Source organism: Chiloscyllium plagiosum, unplaced genomic scaffold (genome assembly GCF_037043375.1).
Source record: "Chiloscyllium plagiosum isolate Xiang-an unplaced genomic scaffold, Cpla_swu_hap1 HiC_scaffold_27, whole genome shotgun sequence".
In the NCBI taxonomy this organism is placed as follows: domain Eukaryota; kingdom Metazoa; phylum Chordata; class Chondrichthyes; order Orectolobiformes; family Hemiscylliidae; genus Chiloscyllium; species Chiloscyllium plagiosum.
The window spans coordinates 86,959,298-86,984,636 of NW_028270165.1; the positions used below are offsets into that span (position 1 = coordinate 86,959,298).

General features: G+C 46.6%; 1 protein-coding gene and 1 pseudogene across 1 annotated transcript in view; one reads left to right on the top strand and one right to left on the bottom strand.

Moving 5' to 3' along the window:
* LOC148144876 (uncharacterized) overlaps nucleotides 1-25,339 on the bottom strand; it is a 79,100-nt pseudogene that overhangs the window by 34,896 nt on the left and 18,865 nt on the right.
* Nucleotides 3,657-25,339, top strand: part of LOC148144878 (uncharacterized) — a 157,666-nt gene continuing 135,983 nt past the window's right edge. The window contains exon 1 of the mRNA XM_087975135.1: nucleotides 3,657-3,803. The gene's annotated coding sequence lies outside the window, so the exon portion shown is untranslated. The remainder of the gene's footprint in view (nucleotides 3,804-25,339) is intronic.

The following is a 25,339-nucleotide window of genomic DNA, read 5'->3' on the forward strand; positions in this document are numbered from 1 at the left end:
CTTTCAAAGATCTGTGTACATGGACACCAAGATCCCTCTGCTCATCCACACTACCAAGTGTCCGACCATTAGCCCAGTACCCCATCTTCTTGTTACTCTTCCCAAAGTGAATCACCTCACACTTGGCTACATTGAACTCCATTTGCCACCTTTCTGCCCAGTTCTGCAGCTTATCTATATCCCGCTGTAACCTGCCACATCCTTCCTCACTGTCTACAACTCCACCGACTTTCGTATCATCCGCAAACTTGCTCACCCAACCTTCTAACCCCTCCTCCAGGCCATTTATAAAAATGACAAACAGCAATGGTCCCAAAACAGATCCTTGCGGAACACAGCTAGTGACGGCACTCCAAGATGAACCTTTGCCATCAACTATTACCTTCTGTCTTCTTCCAGCCAGCCAATTCCTAATCCAAACCTCCAACTCACCCTCAATGCCATACCTCCGTATTTTTTGCAGTAGTCTACCTTATCAAATGCCTTACTAAAATCCATATACACCACATCTACTGCTTTCCCCTCGTCCACCTCCTTAGTCACCTTCTCAAAGAATTCAATAAGGTTTGTGAGGCACGACCTGCCCTTCACAAAACCATGCTGACTATCCTTGATCACATTATTCCTATCCAGATGTTCATAAATCCTATCCCTTACAATTCTCTCTAAGATTTTGCCCACAACAGAAGTGAGACTCACCGGCCTATAGTTACTAGGGTTATCCCTACTCCCCTTCTTGAACAAGGGAACCACATTTGCTATCCTCCAGTCTTCTGGCACTATTCCTGTAGACAACGAGGACATAAAAATCAAGGCCAATGGCTCTGCAATCTCCTCCCTTGCTTCCCAGAGAATCCTAGGATAAATGCCATCAGGCCCAGGGGACTTATCTATTTTCACCCTTTCCAGAATTTCCAACACCTCTTCTCTACATACCTCAAAGCCATCCATTCTACTTAATTGTGACTCAGTATTCTCATTGACAACAATGTCCTGTTCCTGATTGAATACTGATAAAGTATTCATTCAGTGTCTCCCCAATCTCTTCAGCCTCCACACGCAACTTCCCACTACTATCCTTGACTGGACCTATTCCTACCCCAGTCATTCTTTTATTCCTGACAAACCTATAGAAAGCCTTAGGGTTTTCCCTAATCCTACCAACTAAGGACCTTTCATGTCCCCTCCTTGCTGCTCTTAGCTCTCTCTTCAGGTCCTTCCTGGCTACCTTATAACTCTCAATCGCCCCAATTGAACCTTCACGCCTCATCTTTACATAGGCCGCCCTCTTCCATTTAACAAGGGATTCCAATTCCTTATTAAACCACGGCTCCCTCACACGACCCTTTCCTCCCTGCCTGACGGGTACATACTTATCAAGGACACTCAATAGTTGCTCCTTGAACAAGCTCCACATATCAAATACGCCCTTGCCTTGAAGCCTACTTTTCCAAGCCACACATCCTAAGTCATGCCTCACCGCATCATAATTTCCCTGCCCCCAGCTATAACTCTTGCCCTGTCATGCACACTTTTCCCTCTCCATCACTAGAGTAAAAGTCACCGAATTGTGGTCACTGTCCCCAAAGTGCTCACCTACCTATAATTCTAACACCTGGCCTGGTTTATTACCCAGAACCAAATCCAGTATGGCCTCACCTCTTGTTGGCCTATCTACATATTGTGTCAGGAAACCCTCCTGCACACATTGGACAAACACTGACCCATCTAACGAACTTGAGCTATAGCTTTCCCAATCAATATCAGGAAAGTTAAAGTCCCCCATAACAACCACCCTATTACTTTCACTCTTCTCTTGAATCATCCTCGCAATCCTTTCTTCTACGTTTCTCGGACTATTAGGAGGCCTGTAAAAAACTCCTAACAGGGTGACCTCACCTTTCCAATTCCTAACCTCAGCCCAAACTACCTCAGATGGCGAGTCTTCATCCATCGTCCTTTCCACAGCTGTAATATTATCTTTGACAAGCAATGCCACACCTCCCCCTCTTTTACCCCCACCTCTGACCCTACTAAAACATTTAAACCCTGGAACCTGCAACAGCCAATCCTGTCCCTGTTCTACCCATGTCTCCGTAATAGCCACAACATCGAAGTCCCAGGTACCAACCCACACTGCAAGTTCACCCACCTTATTTCATATACTTCTTGCATTGAAGTATACACACTTCAAGCCACTTTCCTGTTTACAGGCACCCTCCTTTGAAATTGATGCCATGTTCCTAACCTCCCTACTCTCCAGGTCCTGCACCCTAAAGCTACAGTCTGGGTTCCCATGCCCCTGCAGAGTTAGTTTAAGCCCCCCCCCCCACCAAGAGCACGAGCAAACCTCCCACCAAGGATACTGGTGCCCCTCAGGTCCAGGTGTAGACCATCCTGTTTATAGAAGTCCCACCTTCCCCAGAAAGAACCCCAGTTATCCAAATACCGGAATCCCTCCAGCCATGCATTGAACTGTTCTCTCTCCTTATTTCTCGACTCTCTATCACGTGGCACGGGTAATAAACCAGAGACAACAACTCTGTTCGTTCTAACTTTGAGCTTCCAACCTAGCTCCCTGAAAGCCTGCCTAATATCCTCAGTGCTCCTCCTACCTATGTCATTGGTGCCAATATGGACCACGACTTCGGGCTGCTCCCTCTCCCCCTTAAGGACCCGGAAAACACGATCAGAGACATCACGTACCCTTGCACCTGGGAGGCAACATACCAAACGTGAGTCTCTCTCGTTCCCACAGAACCGCCTGTCTGTGCCCCGAACTATTGCTCTGCTCTTCTCCACCCTTCCCTTCGGAGTAAGGGGGACAGGCTCCATGCCAGAGGCCTGAACCCCATTGCTTACCCCTGGTAAGTCCCCCCCCCCACAAGTATCCAAAATGGTGTACTTGTTCTTGAGGGGAACGGCCGCAGGGGGTCCCTGCACTGGCTGCTTCCTCCCAGTCCCCCTCACTGTCACCCATCTACCTGCCATCTTTGGAGTTACTACTTCCCTAAAACTCCGATCTATGATCCCCTCTCCTGCGCGCTTTTAAAGGGGAAAAAAAACTACCCGGCTGCCTCTCTGATCTTCGTCACTTCCCCCTGCTGCTCCCGCTCTTTCTGTGAAGAGAAAAAAAAACACTGCTGCCCGCTACCGGTAAGTAATTTTAAAACAAACTGTCTTACCTTAGCTGCTGCTCGCACTCAATGTATCTTTTTAAATATAAAAATGCCCCTTCAAATGTAGTTAAGCCTTTAAATGTGTTGTGTTCCTCTAAGCGCAATCTTGCCCCTCGATAATGTATCTTTACCCCTTTAGATATGACTGTCTCTTAAAGGGTCATTTCTACTTATAAATAGGGCAACGTCTCTTCGAAATGTAGATTCATTTAGATATGACTGCGTCATTTTGCATATTAAGATATCCCTTTGAATGTGCCTACATCCCTTTGAATGTAATTTTGTCCATTTCAATTTATTTGCAGAAATAGCCTGTTAAATGTCCATGTCCCTTTTAAAATGCAGATTTCCCGCTTCAGGTAGCAGCAGTTGTAGCGCGAGGTGGCTGTTGCTTGGTGACGGTGAGGGTCCCCGGCCCCGCCCATCACCCCGTGCAGACGTCACGCGGGGGCGAAGGCGGTTGGGAGGAGAAGGCGCTCGAGCGGGGAAGCGGCGGGAGGGCGGCCGTTAGGAAAATGGCGCCGTGCGGCCCGGGGCAGACACCCGTCACTGGGCACCGCCGCCTTCCTGGCGCAGCTGCTGTGTCACGGCCACACCGGCCGGCTGTACAGCAGCCAGGAGCCGGTGAGCATTCTGGAGGCGGATGTTCCTCAGTCATTGAAGGGGCAGGACCTGTTGAGAATGGTTAGTGAAGTGTGTGGTGTACCGAGCCTTATTAACATGGATATAGTTTATAATTTGTCAAAGTATACATTTTATTATTTAGAATGGTAGAGATGTACAGCACGGAAACAGACCCTTCGGTCCAACCCGTCCATGCCAACCAGATATCCTAAATTAATCCAGTCCCACTTGCCAGCACTTGGCTCATCTGCCTCTAAGCCCTTCCTATACGTATACCCATCCAGAGACCTTTTAAGTGCTTTAATTGTAGCAGCCTCCACCACTTCCTCTGGCAGCTCATTCCATTCACGCACCACCCTCTGCATGGAAACGTTGCCCCTTAGATACCTTTTATATCTTTCTGCTCTCACCCTGAACCTAGGCCCTCTAGTGCAGACCTTCACCCCCTACACTAGGGAAAAGACATAAGAAAGTTGAGCAGCCAGACAAGACGGAAAAGCCACAAAATATCGAGCCAGATGGGGAAAAAAGATGTGGTTCTACCTTTTTTTCCTATTGGCATTTGGACACTTCAAAATCTGTCAATAATACCAGCATCACCACTGAGCATATTGCATACGTTCCTCTGTGTCAACAAGCATTGCGCATGTTCCCTGCTTTGGGTGTTACCCTTGTTCAGGACTGGGGGTGGGTGTTGGGAGAGCTGCAGAACAAGGGTGTGCTGGGAGCAGGGTGGTGAATTGGGGATAGGTGGAGACAAGTAGAGGGTACAAACTGGTTGGTCACTGGGAGGAAGGAATCTGGTTGGGGGCAGGGAGGGGTGGGGGTGGGGAAGAGCCTGGGAAGGGATTTGAGGAGTGGGGAAGGAGGTTATTGAAATTGGAGAACTCAGTGTTGGCTGCCCAGATGGAAGATGCTGTGATGTTCCTCCAATTTGTGGTTTGGTTTGTTGTGGCAGTGGAGGCGGCCTTAGATGGTCATGTCAGAAAGGGAGTGGGAAGGGGAATTAAAATGGGTGGTGATTGGGAGGTCCGGTCGGCCTCTGCAGACCCAGCTGTGACACTCAGCGAACCGTTCCCCACGTTTACCCTCTGTCTCCCGAAGACCACAATTGGCAAACACAGGGCAAATACAGTACCCCAATGTGAAGTTTGTGGTGTTTAAAAAAAAGCAGAAAAGAGATGCATTGTTTAAATGGTGACATATTGGGATATGGCGAAAGTGAGGACAGCAAATGCTGGAGATCAGAGTCAAAGTGTGGTGCTGGAAATGCTCAGTCAACACTCGATGAGCAGGAGAGTTGACGTTTCGGGCACGGGCCCTTCATCAGGAATGACGTGTGGATGTACAAAGGGGCTTCAGCGTCCTTCTACAACAGTCAATGCCAGTTGTCAGGTGCAGCGAGCAATGCAAGTGGTATATTAGCAAGTGGAAATGAGTTCAGAAGTGGGGATGCCTGCCTGCAGTTCGGGGATCATTGAATATATTCAAGGCTGAGTTCATCTGATTTTTGAACAAGAGGAGGATGTTTATGGGGGAAGGTGAGAAAATGGCTTTTAAGAGCAGTACAGAACAGTTACAGAGTCATACAGCATAGAAATAGACCCTTCAGTCCAACTAATCCATGCTGACTATGTTCTCAAACTGAACTAGTCACACCTGCCTGTGTTTGGCCCATATCCCTCTGAACCTTTCCTATTCATGTACTTATCCAAATGTCTTTTAAATGTTGTTACTGTACCTGCATCCACCACTGTGTCGGGATGTTCATTCCACATACAACCACTCTTTAAAAAAATAATGCTGCCCCTCAAGTCTTTTTAAAATCTTTCTCCTCTCACCTTCAAAGTTTGCTCTCTAATCTTAAAATCCCCGCCCGTGGGGATTGACACCCACCATTCACTTCATCTACCCCCCTCATGATTTTATAAACCTCTAAGGTTACCTCTCAACCTCCTGTGCTCCAGTGAGAAAAGTCCCAGCCTATCCACCTAGATGTAGGTAGATTAATATCTAGTTATGTACGGGACTTTGGTGGAAAGTGGGAATTCACTGCACTGCAGGGATGAAACCCTACCCTATCCAGACATTTCTGCTGGTGGATGAGACCAGGCCACATAATTTGGAGGACTGGATTTCGGACAGAGATGAGGAGGAACTATTTTTCCTGGATACTACTCAATCTATGGAATTCTCTGCCCAAGGAAGCAGTAGAGACAGCCTCATTAAGTATATTGAAGACACAGTTGGTTAGGTTTTTGCATGGTAGGTTAATTAAGGATAGTTGGGATAATGCAGGGAGGAGGAGCTGAGACGATAGACAGTTTTACCAATATTTTAATGAATGGCGGAGCAGGCTAGATGGACCAAATGGCCTACTCCTGCTTCTATTACTATGAAACAATAACCCTGCATTTCCCATGGCTAACCCACCTAACCTGCACATCCCTGGACATGATCAGCAATTTAGCATAGCCAATCCAAATCAAGGCTGGTGAGCAATGTAGTGATGTGGGAAATTAACATCAGAGAATGATAGAAAGGGACAAGGAGAGTAAATATACCAGCAATCAAAACTGGATTCTGAAGATCACAAAAGTGAAAACAAAAAGTGGTGTTTCTGCTTGTGTGCTGCACTGTAACAAAAGTAAATGAATTGTCTGCACACATTGAAGAGAATAATTATGATCTGAGACTCCTTACAGAAACATGGCTTCAGGATGACAAGGATTGGATCCTGAATATCGAGGTGGTAGTCAAATGGGAAGCTAGGTAAAGGTAGAGGGTTGCCACTGCTAATCAAAGCACTGACCACAGGGTAGTCTGGTGTCCGCTCTGATTTCAGGTCCTCATTTCTCTGTCCTCTGATCTCCCTCTGCTCACAGAATAAGATGTCAGTCTATTCTCAGGTCTACTGGATTTCTGCTGAGTTTTGACCCCCTCTTTTTACACCTTCTGGAACAATAAAATATTCAGTCAGTCAATCAAAGCCCAATGCACAATCTCCCAGTCTCCCAACCAACCAGACACAAAAGTGTACTCATAGCAGAGAATCAAACAAGAAAAATGAAACAACATGAGAAACAAATAGGTGCTAGTGCTTAATGTCTGTTCATTAGGAAGCAAACCAGAAATAGGGCTCTCCCAGGATTCTGATTCTGTCCAACTTGAGGATCCTCTCTCCCTTACATCGAACTGTTAGTACCCAGCTATGATTTACAATATTTACACCAGAAATGAAGCATCTTATCAAATAGAGATAGACACGTACAGCACGGAAGTAGACTTTCTCTCTCTCACGTGCGTGTACACACAAGTCATTGGGGGTGAATTTTTATTTGCAGATACATTCTATTTTGCTTAAAGATGCACAATCTGCAGACAGTCAATACATATAATATTTTGTAAATTTGACTTTGGAAATAGAACAAGGTTTGGACTCTGACCTCACACATTTAATGCTTTGTCTGAGCTGAGATGTCATCTTTTGTTACAAAACCTTAAGTTATGTTGAGAAGTGCCTTACAGGAAGTTGGAGATTTACATATTAATGAGGCCTGCAACCCATTTGAAAAAATGGAAGACTTAACAATCCAGGTTTATTCAATGTATAATTTCAGTGGCAGGACACTGCAATGTTTTTCCATAAATTCTGTCCCTTATGATCTTATTCTCCACAACCACCTGATGAAAGAGTTTCGTGCCGAAAGCCAGTGCTTCCAAATAGCTTGGTGTTATGTGATTTTTTTTTTTACTCCTGTTTATTGTTTTTTACTCCGTTTTTTTTAACCCCCCACACGACCGCCTAACCGCGGTAGTGCTTATTTTTTTCCCCAGCACCCATGGTGTGTGTGTGCAGGTATGAGACACCGTGAAAGACACAAAGTGAACGAATCTTTATTCAATTTCCACCACCAGGAAGATAGGAAAACACCAGAGTGGCGAGTGACAAACACTGCCCTTCACATCAAAGGGCAGCGCTGTGTGATCAAAACAGTGAAGGGGAGGGTAGGGACTAAAGCAAAATAGAGTTGGAGGGGAAATAATGCACTCCGCTCCCTGCGGCGCCCACCTCTCCCTGAACAACTCCAGGGTGTTGGTCGACACCGCGTGCTCTTTCTCCAAGGACACCCGGACTCTAACGTAACCGCGGAAGAGGGGCAGGCAGTCGGCCCTAACGACCCCCTCCACAGCCCGCTGCCTGAACCTGTTGAAGGCCAGTTTGGCCAGGCCCAGGAACAGACCCACGAGGAGGTCTTCAGACCTGCCCTTCCTCCTCCGTACCGGGTGCCCGAAGATCAGGAGTGTGATCAGGGACTGAAGTGCAACCAAAAGCAGAGGAGGAGGTTTTTAAGAAAATCAAAAAGGGAGTGCAAACGCCCACACCCAATATATTATGTGATTTTTAACTTTGTCCAGGTTAGGGTGGATTGGCCATGCTCAAATTACCCATAGTGCCCAGGGATGTCCAGGTTAGGTGCATTAGTCAGGGGTGAATGTAGAGAAATGGGGGTAGGGGAGTTACTTTCTGGAGGGTCGGGTGGACTTGTTGGGTCGAGTAACCTGCTTCCACACTGTGGGGATTCTCTGGAGAGAAGAGATTTCTGCAAACTATGCAGGGCAGCACAGGTGTCTCCATGTGAGTTTGTGCGTGTGTGTTTTTGCATGCGTGCTTGCTTGGTGAAGTGAGTGTTATGGAGTATCAGCCTGTGCGAGGGTGAGTATTGGGGATGTGCGTGTGTCAGAGAGTATGTGCATAAGAGAGGTGTGGATAAAAGCCAGGGGTTGCATTTTGCTAAAACAAGGAAGGGCAAGAGGGTCTGCAGAGGCTGACCAGATGTCCCAGTCACCACCCATTTTAATTCCTGTTCCCTCTCCCTTTCTGACATGACCAGCTTTGGCCTCCTTCATTGCCACAACGATCCAATCCACAAATTGGAGGAACAACACCTCATCTTCCACCTGGAGTTGTCTAATTTCTCCCCTCCCATCCCCCAACTCCCTTCACGGCCTCTGCCCCTCTCATTCACTCTTCCCTGCCACCAACCAGATTCCTTCCTCCCATCGACCATCAGGTTGTACCTCTGTCTTCACCAATCCCCACTTCAATACCTTGCCCCCAGCACCCCTTTATCTGCATCTAGTTCTACACCCATCCCCCATCCGGAAGAAGGATTACACCTGAAACGTCGACTTCTCCACCTCCTGATGCTGCCTGGCTTGCTGTGTTCTTCCAGCCTCCTGAATGTCTATATTGTCAATCGAGACACAGACCTGGACCAACTGTTCCAGAGTCTGTCCCCTGCCTGGATTCACTCCCTTTCCATTCAGTTGCTGCAAGTCAACAATTGAACCCCAAAATGAAAAAATAAATTGAAAAAGTGGGTGAGAAAAGAGAGTATTGTACTCACAGATGTTGGACAGAGGAAAAAGGTTACAGTCTGGGGTGAAGCTCAATCTTCATTCAGAGAGAGGAGCAGCATCTGTAATCAAATAGACAGAGTCATAGATGTACAGCATAGAAACAGACCCTTCACTCGAACCTGTCCATGCGGAGCAGATATCCTAACCCAATCTAGTCCCACTTGCCAGCACCTGACCCATATCCCTCCAAACCCTTCCTATTCATAAACCCATCCAGATGCCTTTTAAATGTTTAAGTGTGTCCACCACTTCCTCTGGCAGCTTACTCCTTAAATGCACCACACTCTGCGTGGAAAAGTTGCCCCTCAGAACTCAGATCTTTCCCCTCTCACTGAAAACCTATGTCTCTAGTCCCCCCCCCCACCCCACCGCCACTGACTCCAGGGATACGACCTTGTCTATTTATCCTCAGCCTCTGACCCTCCAGAGAAAATATCCCTGGCTTACTCAGCCTCTCCTTGTTGCTGAAACCCTCCAACTCTGGCAACAGCCTTGTAAATCTTTTCTGATCCTTTTCAAAGTTTCACAACATCTTTCTGATAGAAAGGAGACAAGAAATGGATGTAGCATTCCAAATGTGGCTTAACCAATGTCCTGCACAGCCACAACGTGACCTCCCATACTCAATGCTGTGACCAATAATGGAAAGCATACCAAACACTGCCTTCACTATTCTGTCTACCCGAGACTCCATTTTCAATGAAGTATGAACCTGCACTCCAAGGTCTCTTTATTCTGCAACACTCCCCAGTCAGTCCTGCCTGGATTGCTTGACCAAAATGTATTTCTCTAAATTAAACTCCATCTCCCATTGGCCTATCTGATCAATTCTAATTTATAGTGAACTCTTTTTCTCTCATTCTGCAGAACCTGTAAGTCTCCATTCCTTCATACCCTCCCTTGATGCTGCCTGACCTGTTGTGCTTTTCCAACACCACACTCTCGACTCTGATCTTCAGCATCTGCAGTAGTCATTTTTTCCAACATTTCCAGAGTCTTCCCCCCCACCCCCCGATTCACTCTCTTCCGTTTCAGTTGCTGCAAGTCAACAACTGAAGCCCCAAATGAAATATAAATGGAAAAAGAGGGTGAGAAAAGAGTGCCATACTCACAGATGTTGGACAAAGGAAGGAAGTTAGTCTGGGGTGAAGCTCAATCTTCATTTAGAGAGAGAGGAACAGCAGCAGCTTCAGAAGGACATGGTCCACCTTCCACATTCAGACAGTAGGGGGGCTCTGATTGGCAGAAGGATAAGTTTCCTTCCAGTCCGCCAATGCTCTCCATTGGTCCATGAAGGTCGCGAGCCGTTTCTGGGGACAGCGACGGGCATGCAGTTTTTGCTGACAGCGGCTAACCCGCACAGACCTTGCTGACACCGAGGAGCATGTGCAATATGCTCTGCAGATGCTGCTGTTACTGACAGATTTTAAGTGGTCAAATGCTAATAGGGAAAAAAAAAAAGAGTAGAGCCACAATTGTGTTCTCCTGTAGCTTGACGTAACCGTACATGCTTGTCGCTATTTTTGCTATTTGTCTTACCGACACCACTCATGATTTTCTAAGTCTCAATAAGGTCACCCCTCAACCTCCTGCACTCCACTGAAAAAAGTTCCGATCTCTCCTCATAACACAATCCCTCCAGTCCTGGCAACATCCTGGAAAATGTTTTCCAAACCCCCTCCAATTGTATTCTTCCTATTACACGGCGACCAGAACTGTACTCAGTACTCAAAGTGGCTTCACCAACATCCTGGACATCCTCAACATGATGTCCCAACTCCTATCTCAACGGTGTGAACAATGAAGGCACTGCTGCTAAATGCCTTCTTAACCATCCTGTGTCCCAGCAATGCACCTTTCAAAGAACAACGTACCTGAAAGCCACCATGTCTCTCTGTTCTACAACACGACCCAGTGCCCTACCATTACCTGTACAAGTCCTGCCCTTGTTTTAGCAAAATGCAACCCCTCGCTTTTATCCACAACTCTGTCATAAACATGCTGTCTCTCAGACACACACACATATGCACCACTCACCCCAACCAAAATACTCACCCTCTTACAGACTTAAACTCCAATCACACTCACACTTTACCAAGCGTGCACACAAGCAAACACACACACACAGATAATAGTCTATGGGGTGAATGTGCATTTGCAGATACATTCAATTTTCCTCAAAAAGTGCACAATCTGCAGGCAGTTAATCCATGTAATATTTTATAAATTCCTACTTTGGAAATAGAACCAGTCTGATTCAAGCAAGAGTGGGATACAGACAGACTTGAACCTCACACCTTTCATGCATTATATGAGCTGAGATGTCACCTATTTTTATAAAACCTTTATAAAACATTTGAGAATGGGGACTTAAAAGTAGTTCTGGGGTTTACATATGAATGAACTGAAACCTGCAACCCATTCTAAAAGATGAAAGACTTACTATCATTCTAGGTTTGTTCAATATATCCCATCAGTTGCATGACACTGTGATCTTTTACTATAAATTGTGTCTTATGATCCTGTTCTACAGCTACCCGATGAAGAGCAGCGCTCTGAAAGCTAGTGCTTCCAAATAAACCTATTGGACTATAACTGGTGTTGTGTTTTTAACTTTGTCGACCCCAGTCCAACACTGGCTCCTCCACATCATTTCTAGTGGAGACAGCCCATACCTCCCGGTGCTGTCTGTAAACATTACGATGCTGATAAAATGACGCAGTAACCGCACTCCTGAAAAATTTACAATTTCAATGATATTAGCTAGTCATTCACTGCTCCATCTGATACATGACATTGGAAACTTAGTGCAGGAGGCTGAAAGAAATGAGCAGCTTTAACACAAAAACCTCTTGGAGGTCAAAGCTTTCAACTGTACCATTCAAAATCAGAGACAATTACACAGAGTGGTGAACTTAGCCCAGACAATCACAAAGGTCAACCTCCCATCTATATAATCCATCTATCAGGCCCACTGTCAAGGAAAGGCTGCCAGCATTCTCAAAGACCCATCACAGCCTGGCAATGTTTTTCTTCAACCTCTACCATCGGGGTGGATAGTACAGAAACCTGAACACATGCACCAGCCGGTTTTGAAACAGTTCCTACCACACTGTCGTTAGAATACTGAATGGACTCTCAAACTCTTAACATTCACCTGGACCTGTGTTTTTGTTTTTGCAGCTATTTATTATTTACATATCTTTGCTACTTAACTCTGATCTGCCTGTACTGCTCACAAGACAAAGCTTTTCACTGTATTGCGACGCACGTGACAATAAATCAATTCAATGAGAGTCTAAGCCCTTCAGTAAATTCAGGTAACCTTTATTGCGACCCAACGTTGTTACAACTGCAGATCCCCCCCAGCAAAAAGGCGTTGAGAATGTAGCTTTTTCTTTTAAACAGCTCAAGGCCCAAGTGCTCACACTCCTCCCACCCCCCACTTTCTTTACTATTGGTCAACACCAAGCTGTCCCTTTGTAATTGGATCCTTGGTACAGCCTTAACCTGTATTGCCTCACTGAGCAATTTCAACCCACACCCTCTATCCAAGTACATTGCTCCCCACTCATTTGCTGGGGGTGGCAGTGTAGAGTCAACCACACTGCTACGGGTCTGGAGTCATGCAAAGGCCAGACCGGGTAAAGGATGCAACTGGTTTTCAGTATCAGTGGTACTGGATGAGAGACCCTACTGTTGCAGCATACTGAGTGTGGAGTCTAAAACAGATATACAGGCCTGGAAAGAGGAATTCACAGCAGGGAGGGCCTGTACACAATTTTGTGTGCAGCCGAAGCTTTAGCCACGAAGAAACCCGAGGAATCCCGCCCTGTGGTGAAACCGTGGAAGTGTGGCAACTGCGGGAAAGGCTTCTGTTTCCCGTCTGTGTTGGAGACTCATCGGCGCAGTCACACCGGGGAGAGGCCGTTCTCCTGTCCTGACTGAGTGAATCCTTTCCCACAACGGCAGTTTCCTTCCCTAAAAAGGACATGAGTGAATCAGATGGGGGTTTTCTCCAGCTCCCCCCACCCATGAAAACAGTTTCATCATTAGATTCTGAACCCAGATTTCTGACCAAATTCCAACTCCGCCATCTGACTCAGCGGGATTCGAACCCGGGAGTCTCCGGAACTGGGTTGATAATCCAGTCAATAACGGTACTCTGTCATCGCTCCTTCAATCCCCTTGCGATGGCACATGAACTCTCTGGTGCCTCCGCAGGTGGGAGGAGCGGGTGAAGCCCTTCCCACAGTGAGAGCAGTTGAACGGCCTCTCCCTGGTGTGGACCCACTGGTGTCTCAGCAGGTTGGAGGAATCGCTGAAGGCCTTCCCACACTCGGGGCAACTGAAAGGCCTCTCCCCAGTGTGGACCTGCTTGTGTTTCAGCCTGTCTGAGGAATGGCTGAAGGCCTTCCTGCACTTGGTGCAGGGGAAGGGCCTCTCCCCTGTGTGGACCCGCTGGTGGGTCAGTAGGTTGGAAGCCCAGATAAAGCCCTTCCTACACATGGGGCAACTGAAGGGCCTCTCCCGTGTGGACCCACTGGTGCCTCAGCAGGGCAGAGGCCTGGGTAAAGCCCTTTCTGCACGCGGGGCAGGTGAACGGCCTCTCCCCCGTGTGGACACGCTGGTGGGTCAGTAGGTTGGAGGAATTGACGAAGCCCTTCTCACACTCAGGGCAGGAGAACGGCCTCTCCCCAGTGTGACTGCGCCGATGAGTCTCCAACACAGACAGGAAACAGAAGCCTTTCCCGCAGTTGCCACACTTCCACGGTTTCTCCACAAGGCAGGATTCCTCGGGTTTCTTCATGGCTAAAGCTTCAGCTGCACACAAAATTGTGTACAGGCCCTTCCTGCTGTGAATTCCACTTTCCAGGCCGGTATATCTGTTTCAGGCTGAACACTCAGTGCGCTGCAACAGTAGGGTCTTTCATCCAGTCCCACTGATACTGAAAACGCACTCAAGCAGGAACCAAAAGCTTTGCTCCTTCTCATAGATCCATAGTTGAAAATTGTTGCGGTCTCAATGGATTGAATGACTGTCAGACATTGACATCAAAGTGAGGATTGCAGACACTGGATAGTCAGAGTCGGAAAGTGCGGCACTAGCAAAACACAGCAGGTCAGGCAGCATCTGAGGAGCAGCAAAGTCTGTTTCGGGCATAAGCCCTTCATCTGCTGATGTTGAAACTTCCGTCTTCAGATCTTCAAATACTCTGTTAAAAGAGATTACAAAAGTCGTCACTGTCAGTCCAGGGTAGAAATTCAGAACAAGGAATTTTACTTGCCGTTGAACATTCTTTTCTTTTGTTATTTCATAAATTTGAAAGCACCATCCCACTCTCTCTCCCCCTCTGCTCTAACTAATTCTCCTGAAGGTGCTGATTCAGTATCTTACAGGGGCAGAAAAGCAAAAACGTCAGGACTGACATCACTGAAATTTGGATAACTCCACCTGAAAGTTAATATCTTTCACAACAACATTGGGATATTGCCGAGAGTGAGCAGGTCTGATTCTGGGGAGTAAAACAAGTGTAAATTCAGGTTGAACTTGCAATACAGCTTCTTGAGAAAAAAACAGACACAAAATGGTTAACATCCCGGGAGGTGGGAGTGGAATGAGATATTAAGGCTTTGACACCGACACTAGAGAAAGACTGAACATACAGACGTGGCAAATATCTAGTGGATAGCCAGAGTCATAGATATACAGCACAGAAACTCTCAGTCCAACTTGTCCATGCCGACCAGATATCCCAAATTAATATCGCCCCGTTTGCTGGCACCTGGCTTCTATTCCTCTGTACCCTTCCAATTCATATACCCATCCAGATGCCTTTTAAATGCTGTAATTGTACCAGCCTCCACCACTTTCTCTGGGAGCTCATTCGTTGCAAGCACCACCCTCTGAATGAAAAAGATGCCCGAGGTCCCTTTTAAATCTGCGCCCCCATCCCACAGCCCTCACCCTGAACCTGTTACCCTCTAGCTCTGGACTCTCCCATCCCAAGGAAAAGGCCTTGTCTATTTACCCTATCCATGCCTCTCATGATTTTATAAACATCTATAAGGTCACCTCTCAGCCTCCGGCGTGCAAGGGGAAATAGCCCCAGTCTGTTTGGCCTCTCGCTATCACTCAAACCCCCTGGCTACATCATTGTAAATCTTTTCTGAACCCTTTCCAGCTTCACAACATCTTTCCAATAGGAGGGAGACCCGAATTGCACACAATCTCCCAAAAATTGCAATGGTTCTGTTGGCTAATGGCAATTTAATTCCAAAATGTTAATTCCTTCATGAGAAGGGAATAATTGGCAATGTAGCTGTGAGAGGTCCCTTGCGGAAGAGTGAAGAACTGAGTGAGAACTTTCCATTACGTTGGAGAGCAACAGAGTTGATACTGAGACTGGGGACTTAAATCTAAAGCAAGGAAATTACAGGCACAAAAAGGCTGCAACAAACGAGGGCACATTATTGAAAGAAATGACAAACATTTAGATAGCACCTGGAGCAACTGCAATAGTTGTTCCATCCTGTCTGAAAAATAAAACAAAAGGTGGCCCAGCCACAGCGAACAAAGAATATTATGAACACCTGCTGGATCCAAAGAAGTGGCATACAAATTAGCTAAACAAAAGCAGCTAATCTGAAGACTGGGAGCAGTTCAGGTTTCAACAAAAGGATTCATTAAAAGGGGAAAATGGGGTATGTGAAGAGGGGAAAAAAAGGATTGGTGAAAACAATTACAATTAGAAACCGGCAAAGTTCTCATGTGGAACAAAGATGGCAGACCAATTAACCACATATGTTACGATATAATCACAAAAGGAGGGCACAAGTAACGTCCCCAAAATGTTGGGGAACACATGGTCCATTGAGAGCAGAACTGAAGGAACTGAGTAGTCGTAGGGAAATGGTGTTGGAGAAATTGATGGGATTAAAAGTTTACAAATCCCCAGCACCTGGTAATCCACACCCCAGACTATGGCCCGAGATGCATCATGCAGTTGTCGAATTTAGGCTGATCTTAGCAAGACTTCAACACATAATGATAAGGTCTTTGGGAGTATTGCTGAAAAAAGAGACCTTGGAGTCTAGGTTCATAGCTTCTTAAAAATACATTAGGAAGTGCAGTGGAGATGGTGGATTTATTAGTTATAATATTCCAAAGTCCTCTAGACGTGAGAAAGATTCATTGAGTTTATTTAAGACTGAGATAGGTAGGTTGTTGATTGTCAAGGTGATCAAAGGTTATGGGGAGAAAGTGGGAGAATGGGGTTGATAAACCAGTCAACCATGGTGGAGCAGACTCGATCGGCTGAATGCTCTCATTTCTTCTCCTATATCTTATGGTTCCAGTGGATTTGAAAAATGCTAATGTAACACCTGTATTCAAAAAGGGAGGGAGGCAATATGTGGGAAATTGCAGACCAGTTAGTTTAACACCTGCTGGTAGAATCAATTATCAAGGAAGCAATATCAGAATGTCTGAAAGTCAAAACTCCATCCATCAGAGTCAGCATGGTTTTATGAAGGGCAAATCAGATTTGACTAAGTTCTTCAAAGATGTAACAAGCAAAGTGGATAATGGTGATCCTGTAGATGTAATATATCTGGCCTTTCAGAAGGCATTTGCTGAAGTGCCACACAAAAGGTTAATTCACAGGTGGGATCATATGGGATTAGAGGTAATTTATCAGCTTCAATAGGTGACTGGCTGATCGGCAGAAGACAGTCAGTCTGAATCTATGGCTTTTTTTCTGGATGGCAAGATGTAACTAGTGAGGTGCCATAGGGTTGGGTCCTTGGACCTCAGCTATTTACAATCCACATTAGTGACTTGGATACAGGGATAAAAGGCTCTTTTGCCAGATTTGTGAATGACACAAAAATAGGTGGGACGGTAAATTGCAATGAGGAAATAAGAACCTTACAAATGGATATAGATAGGTTAGGAGAGTGGGCCCAAATGTGGCAGATGGAGTTTAAGGTGGATAAGTGTGAGGTCATGCATTTTGGTCAAAAAAAAAGGTGACCTACTGTCTAAATGGGGAAAGACTTTGGGGTGCTCTGGTGCAGAGGGATCTGGGTATCCTCATTAATGAGTCACAGAAAACTAGCATGCAGGTACAGGAGATCAGAAAGAAAGTGAATGCAATGTTTGCTTTGATAGCTAAAGGAATAGAATACAAAAGGTAAGGCAATGTTGCTGCAACTATAAATGGCATTGCTGAGGCCGGACCTGGAGTATTGTGCCCAGTTTTAGACCCTTATTTCCCCTTATATGGTTATGGTAGGGGATTTAACTGTCCAAACATAGACCAGGACTGCCATAGGTTTAAGGATTTCGTTGGAGAGGAATTTAAGTGTGTACAAGAAAATTTCTGATTCAGTATGTGGATGTACCTACTAGAAAACTTGACTTACTCTTGGGAAATAAGGCAGGCAGGTGACAGAGGTATCAGTGGGGGAGCACTTTGGGTCAGCAACCATAATTCTGTAGGTTTTAAAATAGTGATGGAAAAGGATACTCTTAGAAGAGTATAAAGGTACAAAGTATAAACAAGTATACTTAAGAGGGAAATCAGGAGGGCAAAAGGATAGACCAGATCTAAAAGTTGAAGTTCTAAATTGGAGGAAGCCTAATTCTGACAGTATTAGGCAAGAACTTTCAAAAGCTAATTGGGGCAGATGTTAGCAGGTAAAGGGACGGCTGGAAAATGGGAAGCCTTCAGAAATGAGATAATGAGGAGACCAGAGATGGTATATTCCTGTTGGGGTGAAAGCAAAGTCTGATAGGTGTAGGGAATGCTGGATGACTAGAGAAATTGAGGGTTTGATTCAAAAAATGAAGGAAGCATATGTCAGGTATAGACAGGATAGATCGTGTGAATTCTTAGAAGAGTATAAAGGTACAAAGTATAAACAAGTATACTTAAGAGGGAAATCAGGAGGGCAAAAATGGGACATGAGATAACTTTGGAAAATAGGGTGAAGGAGAATCAAAAGGGTTTTTACAAATACATTAAGGACAAGAGGATAACTAGGGAGAGAATGGGGCACCTCAAAGATCAGCAAGGCGGATTGTGTGTGGAACCGCAGAAAATGGGGGAGATACTAAATGAGTATTTTGCATCAGTATTTACTGTGGAAAAGGTTATGGAAGATATAGACTGTAGGTGGTGACATCTTGAAAAATGTCCATATTACAGAGGTGGTGGTGCTGGATGTCTCGAAACACAAAGGTGGATAAATACCTAGGACCTTATCAGGTGCCCCTAAACTCTGTGGGAATCTAGGGAAGTGATTGCTGGGCCCCTTGCTGAGATATCTGTAAATCAATCACAGGAGAGGTGCCAGAGGTCCAGAGGTTGGTTAACTTCTGAACTCAATTTTTCTTGCTAATGTCCCATTGCCTTGCTGATTGCTTGTTGCTCCTGTCTGACAACTGGCAGTGATTGGTGTAGAAGGACGCTGAGGCCCCTTTGTACGTCCATTTCTGATGAAAGACCCATGCCCAAAAACGGTGACTCTCCTGCTCCTCCGTTGCTGTCTGACCTGCTGTGTTTTTCCAGCACCACATTTTTCGACTCTGATCTCCAGGTCTCACTTTATCCACATCCCAATATATCACCATTTCAATAATGCACCTCCTTTCTGCTTTTTTTTGGCAGCAAATGCTATAACTTCACATTGTGGTACTGTATTTGCCATGTGTTTGTCAACTGTGGACTTCTCTACATCGGGGAGACCAAGAGTAAACTTGAGGAACGGTTCGCCGAGCATCGCAGCCGGGTAAGCAGAGACTGACCGGTCCTCCCAGTCACCACCCATTTTAATGCCCCATCTACAGTTCCCCCTACACTCTCTCCCACCGCCCACTCCGCCACGAAGAAGGTTTACACCCAAAACATCGACTTGTCCACCCCCTTATGCTGCCTGGCTTAGTGTGTTCTTGCAGTCTCCTGCCGATGTATTTTGCCAATTGAGACACAGACCTGGACCAATTTTTCCAGTGTATGTCTCTGCCTGGATTCACTCCTTTTCCTTTCAGTTGCCGCAAGCCAACAACCGAACCCCAAATTGAAAAAAAGTGAAATGGAAAAAGTGGGTGAGAAAAGAGACTACCATACTCACAGATGTTGGACGGAGAAAGGAGGTTGGAGTCTGGGGTGAAGCTCAATCTCCATTCCAAAGAGAGGAGCACAAGCAGCAGCTTCAGAAGCTCGTGGTCCAACTTCCGCATTCAGACAATGCGGTGGCTCTGATTGGCAGGAAGACCAATCTCCTTCTGGTCCTCCAGGGCTTCCGATTGGTCCATCAAAAACAGGGTCGCGCGCCTTTCGTTTGGGCAGCGATGAGCATGCGCACTGCGTTGCTGACACCGGCAAATATCAGCAAGAAACTCTTGTATGGATGCTAGTTTTACGGACAGATTTTAAGTGTCCAAATGCAAATAGGAAAACAAAGGTAGAGCAACAATTTTGTTCCCCCGTGGCTCGACATTTTATTGCTTTTGCATTTTGTCTGGCTGATCAACTTTTGTATGTCTTTTCCGCATGTTTGGGGGGGGAGGGGAGCCCAGAACTGGATGGCATAGGTTGAGGATGAGAGGGGAAAGATTTCTGAGGATCTTAAGGGCCAACCTTTTTGCACAAAGGGTGGTATGTGTATGCAATGAAGTGGTGGATGCTGGTACAGTTACAATATTTAAAATGCATTCTCATAGGGCTATGAATAGGAAGGATTCAGAGGGAAATGGGCCAAATGCTGGCAAATGGGTCACGAGATTAATTTAGTTTGTTTCTGTGCTATACAAATCTATAACTCTATTTTGACATAGGCAGAACCAATTTCATGAGACTAAGAATAGGCCATTCACCCCTTACAGCCTGTCCTGAGCTGTGGCCTAACTGCGCTTATTTCAATGCAAGTTTCAGAAGATTTTAGCAGCTCTTAAAAATTGAACATGCTTTCAGACTTTAATGATGTTTCTGAATGTATCATTTTAGCTATTCTCAGTTTTAAAGATCAGCCATTTGTCACCCGTCCTGACTCCCAGTTGAGTCATCACCATCTATTCTCTCTCTCTTCTGAAAAGGCCTTGATACAGTGATCAAAGAGGGCTTGAGGCATGAGAAAGGATGGGGAGAAAAGAGAGAGAATGGATGAGAGGGCAGAGGGTGGTGTGTAGAGAAACAGAAAATGGACAGGAACAGAGGGTGGGGTCTAGGGAAAGATTGGGGGGCAGAGGTTAGTGGGTGGGGGTGTGGGGGGGAGAGAAAGACCTGCATGGCAAAGAGTAGGGGGCAAGGTGAGAGAATGGGGCAGCAATAAATGGTGGAGGGGGACAAGAGAGAATGGGGTACAGAGCATTGTGGGAGAGAGAAAGAGTGGAGTGCAGAGTGTGAGGGGAGAGAGAATAGATGGGAGTCAGTGGATGGCAGGAGAATGGACAGAGGGCAGAACGTGGGTGGAGAAAGAGAATATATGGGGGAACAGAGGGATGGAGAGCAGAGGATTTGGGGGAGAGAGAAAAGGCATGGGGAGTCAGAAGATGGGAAGGGGGACTGGACAGGTGTGCAGAGGGTGGGGGTGAGAGAAAGAAAGAGAGAGAGAATGGACGGTGTGCCGGGAGTGGCGAGGGAATAGACAGGGGTGCCGTGGGTGGCACGGGGGAATGGAGAGGGGGGAGCCATGAATGGCGGGGGAGAATGGATGGGGGTGCTGTGGGTGCCACAGGGGAGAATGGGCAGGTCGTGCCATAGTTGCTGGGGGAGAATGGACAGGGTGCTGTGGGTGGCAGGGAGAATGGACAGTGGCACTGTGGTTGGCAGGGGGTAAGGCCGGAGGCACTGTGGTGGTGGAGGAATGGACAGGTGGTGCTGTGGGGATGTTTGGGTCTTGGAGGGAGATGGTGGTGGTGAAAGCATCCCACTCACTCCTCTTCTCTGCACACATGCGGTGCACATTTTTGTTAGTCTGGATGGGATGCTTTTGGAGGGTCAGTGTTGACTCGATGGGCCAAATGGCCTGCTCCCACACTGTAGGGATTCTATGATTAGGAGAGCTGTCAAACCAACAACTTCTAATTGGTGAAGTAAAAGACCAGGAACCAATCTTTAAGCAGTTTTCCATTTATTCACTCAAACTGCCCTTTCAATTGAATTCCTTGAATTTAATGTGTTCCGTTGTAGTTTAATTATGATCCATGAAAAGCAACATCCAGTCACATCTGTGGGCAGAACCAACTCAACTGACTGAACAAGTGTAACAACTCTTCTGTATGCACTTTAGATGTGACATCCTCTCCCTCTCTCTCTGTTGACCCAACGGGATTACCAGAGCTAGAATTACCACTCTCAAAATACAATTGCTGTTTGCTTCTGCTGCTTAACATAAGGATTTAAAAGCTGCTAGCCTGATCTCGCAGAAAGCACAAAAACAGACTGTTCACTTGTGCCTGCGCAGAGATAAAATTTCATTTGGAATAGATCACAAAATAACAACAGGTGCCAATCCCACAACTCTGTGTTACACATGGAGGGAGGGGAGGGGAAGTAAAGTGTTTTACTCTCAGACGTTAGAGGGGAGGACAAAGTTTCCCCTGTGCTGTTTTCTGTTATAAAAACTCAAATCACATGGATTTGGGGGTAATAAAGAACGAAGGAAAGGGAGCTTGCAAAGTTTCCAAGCCCCCACAACACACACACACAATTCCCACTGCTCAGCCGGAGACAGTGCTGCTCCTCCCCCCCCCCCTCTGTTTAGGAGTAAACTCTGGAAAGGTGGTGGTATTGATAGTGAGGAGGATGGTCTCCGGCTACACTTTGATACCAATCAGCTTGTAAATGGGGCAGAGAGATGGAATTTAATCTCCAGGCATTCTGGGAAATGTAATAATGGAAGAAAGTAATCAATAAATAGAAGGTCCCTACAGAGTGCTGAGGAACAAAGGAACCTTGCTGTCCATGTCCAGAGATCCCGAAGGTATCAGTACAGATAAAACGAGGGAGTGAGGAAGGCATAGATTTGTATTTTTTTCATACAGAGGGTGGTACGTCTGTGGAATGGGCTGCCAGAGGAAGTTTTGGAAGCTGGTACCATTATAACATTTAAAAGGCATCTGGTTGGATATATGTATTGGAAGGGTTGAGAGAGATATGGGTCAAATACTGGCAAATGGGTCACGAGATTAATTTAGGATATCCAGTCAGCATGGGTGAGCTGGACTGCAGAGTCTGTTTCTGTGCTTTATGACTCTACCCGCCGAGTTCAATGCAAGTTTCAGAAACATGTCTGCAGCTTTATGCCTTTAGACATTAACAATGTTTCTGAATATATAATTTCAGCTGTTCTCAATTTTAAAGATCAGCCATTTCTTGTGCACCCCTGTCTTCCAGGTTGAGACATCACCATTCATTCTCTCTCTTTCCCGAGAAGGGCTTGATACAGCAATCAAAGAGGGCTCGAGGTACGAGAAAAGATGGGGGGAAGGTAGAAGGGAGAGAGAATGGACAGGGGTGCAGAGGGTGGGGGGGAAGAGGGGGGGGGGAGAGAGAGAGAGAGAGAGAGAGAGAGAGAGAGAGAGAGAGAATGGATAGGGGAGCAGAGGGTAGGGGGAGAGAGCAAGAAAATGGACAGGAGACAGAGGGTGGAGGGGAGGAGAAAGACTTGGGGACTGAGAATGGGGGGCAGAAAATGAGGGGGAGAGAGAGAGAGAATGGCTGGGCACAGAGATTTGGTGAGTGCAGACTGTAAGGAGAGAGAGAATGCATGGGGACAGTGGGCTGGGGAAGTAACAGCTCAAATCCCACCTTACCCAGGAATGGTGTCAGTGTTCCATGAACTGGAACCCACTCCATCCACAGCAGACTTGGGAGCAGTCGTTTCTCAATAGACACATGGCTAAGACGGTAGATTTATATAATCCCTACGGGCCATTCGGCCCGTAAAATTCAGACCGACCTTCCAAACAGCATCCCCACCCATTTTCCCTGCAGTTCCCCATAGTTAACCCACCCTAGGTTGCAGATCCCTGGACACTTCAGCATAGCTAATCCACCCTAAACTTCAGATGGTTAGACTGTCGGAGGAAACTGGAGCACCCAGAGTTCACCCACGCAGACACAAAGGTGAGAACATGCCAAAGTCCACACAGAGAGCTACATGAGAGTGGAATTGAACCCAAGTCCGTGGTACTGTGAGGCAGTGGTGCTAACCACTGAGCCACCGTGCCACCCAGAGCTTTGAAGTTCTGCTTTGTCTTTGTAGCTTCTGACTTCTCATGAGCCTTCAGCAGCGGCTCTCTCCTCCTGACATTGTTAGACCACGCCCGCTGCAACTTCCCTTTTCCATTTCTCCAGCCCTGAGCACACCGGTTCCCAAATCCTGGCGCCAGGCAGACACTGATGCAATCTGGTCTTCTGCTGCCAACTGCAGAGAATGGTGACAATCCCTGCCACTATTCTCTCCCTGACCACCACTGCCCCCTCCTCAACATTGTTCGTACTCCAACCACACAGCCAGTTAGCTCCTCGTTCGTGCAGACCTCTCTCAGATCCCCTTTATGAGATTAGATTACTTACAGTGTGTAAACAGGCCCTTCGGCCCAACAAGTCCACACCGCCCCGCCGAAGCGCAACCCACCCATACATCTACCCCTTACCTAACACTACGGGCAATTTAGCATGGCTAATACACCTGACCTGCACATCTTTAGACTGTGGGAGGAAACCAGAGCACCCGGAGGAAACCCACACAGACACGGGGAGAATGTGCAAACTCCATACAGTCAGTCGCCTGAGGTGGGAATTGAACCCGGGTCTCTGGTGCTGTGAGGCAGCAGTGCTAACCACTGTGCCACGTGCTGCCCGTTCTGTCTGACTTGTGCCACGTGCTGCCCGTTCTGTCTGACCCTGTCCACTGACCCAGTCAGAAGGCTTTGTCCGTAGAGGAAAGACCATCTCCCAGAACTTTCCCTTTTTCCCCCAACGTGTCTGCAGCCCGGCTTCCAGATGCATCTTTCTGAGCCGAAGGTCCACCAGCCTGTGTTTGCCCTGGATCACAGTATCCAGAGCGTCTCAACTTCCGCAAATCGAAAGACAAGGCCCACCCTGCCCTCTCCAATGTGTGTTGTGTAACTGCTTAATCGTTTCTGGTGGCCGAGCAGAGGCTGATAGCCAAATTTGGAACCCCATGAGGGTGGTCTCAACTGGGATTTTGGGTTCATGTCACACTACAGGTGACCCCACTACACTATACACTCTCTCTCTCACACTCATGCTCGCACTCAGACACACACACATGCACACACCCTCTCACAGGCTTATACTCCATTACTCACACACTTTACCAAGCACGCACATACACAGACACACACTCTCTCATGCAGACACACACATCAGTCTATGGTGTGAATTTGCAATTGCAGGATTTTAATTGCAAGTACATTCTATTTTGCTCAAAAAACGCACAATCTTCAGACAGTCTATCCATGTAATATGTTATAAATTCTACGATGGAAATAGAACCAGTCTGACTCAAAATTGGGATACAGATAGACTCTGACATCAGTGAATCTCATGGGATATTTTTTCCCCAGAAAATGGTTTCATCATTAGATTCTGAACTCCAGATTTCTGACTGAATTCGAATTCTGCCATCTGCCACAGTGTGATTCGAACCCAGGAGTCCCCAAAGCTGGGTTGATAGTTCAGTCGATAATGGCACTCGGCTGTCATTCCTTCAATCACCCTGCAATGGCCTCCACAGGTGGGAGGAGGGGGTAAAGCCCTTCCCACACTGACAGCAGGTGAGCAGGCTGTCTCCAGTGTGGACCCGCTGGTGCGTCTGCAGGCTGGAAGAATCAATGAATTTCTTCCTGCATTCGGAGCAGGTGATTGGCCGCTCCCTGTTGTGGACCCGCTGGTGAGCTTCTAAAATCTCAAAACAAATAATCAAGAAAGAACCCACTCTATTCACTACCGCAGACTTACAGCAAGGCTACACATTAAAAACTATGCACTTATCTGTTCCTGTGCTGTGAGCTCTCCCACACAGATTCCACCAAGGCCAGTTGTGAATTTTGTGTTTGTTAATTTTTCCTCGAC